The sequence below is a fragment of the Pseudonaja textilis genome, chromosome 7 (assembly GCF_049901715.1).
Source record: "Pseudonaja textilis isolate UNSWEBS1 chromosome 7, rPseTex1.2, whole genome shotgun sequence".
Classification (NCBI taxonomy): domain Eukaryota; kingdom Metazoa; phylum Chordata; class Lepidosauria; order Squamata; family Elapidae; genus Pseudonaja; species Pseudonaja textilis.
This window is the reverse complement of record NC_141996.1, coordinates 58,002,501-58,006,821: the sequence shown is the minus strand read 5'-3', so window position 1 is coordinate 58,006,821 and position 4,321 is coordinate 58,002,501. Positions and strand designations below refer to the sequence as shown.

At 40.8% G+C, this 4,321-nt stretch overlaps 1 pseudogene; it reads left to right on the top strand.

Annotated features, from left to right (window-relative positions):
• Nucleotides 1–2,771: 2,771 nt before the first annotated feature.
• On the top strand, nucleotides 2,772–3,956 carry LOC148125354 (endogenous retrovirus group K member 8 Gag polyprotein-like; annotated as a pseudogene).
• The last annotated feature ends 365 nt before the right edge of the window (nucleotides 3,957–4,321 follow it).

The following is a 4,321-nucleotide window of genomic DNA, read 5'->3' as shown; positions in this document are numbered from 1 at the left end:
ACAAATATGCTTCATGAAAATTTTTGCCAAAGACTACAGAGATTTTTTTAAAACCAATTTATATGTCCAGACCAAAATGGGTTTTTACCTAAGAGACAAATAAAAGTCAATATGAGATTATTTCTGAACACTTTGGAATATTATGAAGTACATCCAGAAAAGCATTGATATTCTTGGACGTGCAGAAGGCATTTGACAATGTGAACTGGCAGTTTATGCTGGCACAAATGGAAGGAATGGAATTTGGGGAAAGGTTTATTAAAATGATTAAGACAATGTACTAAAAACAACATGCAAATGTGATGGTAAATGGAAAATTGACTGAAAAAAAATAACATTAAGAAGGGAACAAAACAAGGGTGCAATATGCAGTTATCACTAATAGGAAGAATTGCAGCAATTAAGATGAATATACTACACAAATGTTGTATCTGTTTCAAACAATTCTGATAAAACTGGAGAAAAATACTTTGAAGATATTAACAAAATAGTGTTGAAATATACATCGCAAGGGAAGAAAGCAAGAATTAATTTTAAAATGCTATAGAATGTGAGAACCAAATGAGGGTTTGGATTACTTAACAGAAATATATTATCAGGCTATGGTATTAACTTGGATGAAAGAATGGATTACATTAAGAAAAGTAAGATTATTGATGTTGGAGGGACATGATTTGCAATTGGGCTGGCATGCTTTTTTATGGTATGGGAGAAGTAAGATACATGGTTACTTCCAAAGATAATTCATTAGGAATGCTTTGTTGTTAACATGGGAAAAAACTGGAGAACAACATTATTTGAAAATTCCAGTCTGGTTATCAACAATGGAAGCACTTATACACCCAAATATTTGTAAAATGGAAACTATTGTTAGGTATAAGAATATATTGAATGAAAAGGGTGAGCTCAAAACCAAACAAGAATTGAATGAATGAGGGGTTGACATGCATTGGTGTTCATATATGCAAATACAATCAAGATATGAAAAAGATATTAATGCTGAAGGTATCTATAAGGAGTTGACAGAGCTGGATAAAATATTAATGGGAAAAGAAGACAAGTTGATCAAAAAACTGTATTGTTATTTACTAGGTGTTAAGTTAGAAGTGGTTTTTTCCCCAAACCCCCAAAACTTTAACCTTAGACTGTCAACTATTGACCTCACGCCTTTCCTAAGAGGTCTGTAGGGGGTGTGCATAAGCGCACCAACATGCCTACCATCCCAGTCCTATTGTTTCTTTTATTTTTCTTATATGTACTCATTTCATGTATTCATAACTATGTATATATTTATACCTATTATCTTGTAAGCGATTGACAAATCAAATAAATAAATAAAAAATAAAGTGCAAGTAAAGAAAATGATGATAGCATGGGTAAAAAAAAAATGGGTATACCATAGATTTAGATAAATGGCAGAAGTTATGAGAAAAAAATTATAAATTAACAATATCGACAACATATAAAGAAAATTTATACAAGATGTTTTATAGATGGCACTTTGCACCAGCAAAACTGGCAAGGATGTTTAAAGATAAATCAGCCAAATGCTGGAAGTGCCACCAGACACCCAGGAACATATTAGCATATGTGGTGGACATGCGTAGAAGCTAAAAGATATTGGACAAAAATACACACACGGTTGGAAAAAATGACAAAGCAACATATAGATTTGAAACCTGAAATATTTTTATTAGGGATGGTACCTGAATGTTATAGCAAAGAAGAAACATACTGTACTTAATTATTCATGTATTAACAGCAGCTAGGATTGTATTTGCTCAGAATTGGAAAAGTGATAAGATATCGGCAGAGGGAAAAGTGATTGAGAAAATATTTGAACATGCAGAGATTAACACTGGCTGTGGGAACTATGATTCTTTGTTCTTTGTGTACGTGCTAGGACAACGGAGCCTTCTGGTGGTTGGCTGGAACACAGAGCAAGGAACAAGGACAAATTGTTGCCATTTCTAACCAGAACTGTAGCAAACTTAAACTTTGCAGCCTTGTATGCTTTATGCGAATGATCAGTGCATGTTGTGTGATGTAATGCGTTTGTGATAGGACGTTAACAAAATTGCTACAATCGCTTCTAATAAAAGAGGGTTTCGGAGTTCGCTCTGCGCTCTTATCCCAAGACAACTTTGCGTAGTATCTTCTTTTCATGAGAGACCACCACAACTGGTGACCCCGACGTGATCCACTCAAAAGTGATACGTCTTTGGCACACCCATTCTCATCGTCTGGTGCACACCATCCGCTTGAATCGCTGGCAACAATGGATCCCTCGTGAGTATGGGTGGTAGATTCTCTAAGGAGCAGGCAGCTCACATTCAGGAAATCAGAGAATTGACCAAACGAAATTTTTTTACCTTTAAGAAGGGGGGCTCCCTTCGTGCCCCCCTCACAAAAACCTCTATTGAGGAACTCCTAGAATATTTTTGGCAACACTGCCCTTCTTATCCGGCTAAAGGCAGTATCAAAACTACAGTATGGAAGGAGATTGAAAAATACCTTCACGCAAGTCCTAGGGCCCCTTCGTCTATATTAATTGCTTGGAGGGTGGTTTTTGAGGCTCTCTCCTCTTTAGAGCAACCCCTACTTGGCCCCCTTTCTGGACCCCCTCCCTATGTGAATCCTGCTGTACAACTCTTGCCCCCCACTGTGGCGCCTGTATCTCTTAAACCGACTGCCCCCCCGGGAGGCAAATGAGGTCGTAAACCTCCCCCATCTCCTGACCCCCTCACCCAATCCCTCTTCTTCTTCTCTTGCTCTCCCTTCTGTGCCTTCTTCTCCTGCCTTACCCCCTCCTATGGGCACAGTTCATGCCACCATCGCTGCGGGAGTTAGAACTGGTGAGTTAGATCACTCCAACTGCCCATCGGCATTCCCGTTAGTTTATGCGCAGAACGCGCAGGGACAAAACGTCCCACACTGGGAACCCATCCCTGTTAAATTAATCAAGGATATCAAACAAGCTGTACAAATGTATGGTATTCAGGCTCCATTTACGATGGGATTATTTAGAATGATGGCTAATGCCCATATAATGATCCCAGCTGATTGGCATAGCCTTTTTCATATGACTCTAACAGGGACTCAATTTGTTGTATGGCAATCGGAGTTTCTCCATCATTGTCGCCTATTGGCAGCTCAAAATCCGAATCTTACAGCAAATGAACTGGCAGGAAAGGGTGCCTTTGCTGCTCCCACAGCTCAATATAATAGCCCTATTAATGCTCTTAACCTTTCTGCACAAGCCGCTCTGCTTGCTCTCTCTCACTTGGATGACCCTCATACCTCCGCACAATCTTTTGCAAAAATTCTACAAAATTCCAATGAACCCTATGCCGATTTTATTGAATGCCTCCAAACGGCCCTACAAAGGCAAATTACAAATGAGGCGGCTCGGCAGGAAATTCTTCTTAAATTGGCATATGAGAATGCTAATGCAGACTGTAAAACCTTGCTTACTCCCTTGATTAATTCTCCAGATGCCACTCTAGCCCAATTCCTATAAGCCTGCAGGGTGGTGGGAACACACCAATACACTTCCGAAATGATGGCTGCAGCTATCACCAGAGGTAATAAGCCATCTGGTAATTGTTACAATTGTGGGAAGCCCGGCCATTTTAAATCACAATGTCGAGCCCCCGGCAGGGGGGCAGCAAAGCCCTCCACCAGTAGAGATGTTCGACCAAAAACAGTCTGCCCGAAATGTAAGAAAAGCTATCATTGGGCTAATCAATGTCGATCAAAAACTGAACCCTTGGGAAATGAGTAGAGGGGCCGGCAGCTAGCCCCTCTCCCAAGGCTGCCCATATACCATCCACTGTGTATGAATTATCAGTGGCAGAAGATGTGCTCATATCCTTTCCCCATCTACCACTCTCTGTCGGCGCACAGCTTCCTCCTTCTGCCTCCTTCTCCTCCGATAAAACTGCTCTTATACAATCTCACCCTCATGCCCTCCTCAAAGGAATCTCTGTGCTTCCCGATCTGCTTTATCCTTCCTCAAAACTCTCAGCCATTAACCTTTCTGTGCTATCCACTCTTCCAACGAAGTTACAAAAGGGTGACGTCGTAGCAAAAATGATCATGGTACCGCAACTTCCCTCTGATGTGCTTGCCCTCACTAGATCTATCACCGAAACTAAGCCCACACTCTTGGCTTTAATCAAGGGTCGCCGCTTCAGCAGTCTTCTGGACTCTGGTACTGACGGCTCGGTGATATGCTCTGATGAGTGGCCTACAGACTGGAAAACAGAGACCTCCCCATCGGTAAGAGGTGTAGGAGGGATTCAAATGGCTCGCATCAGTA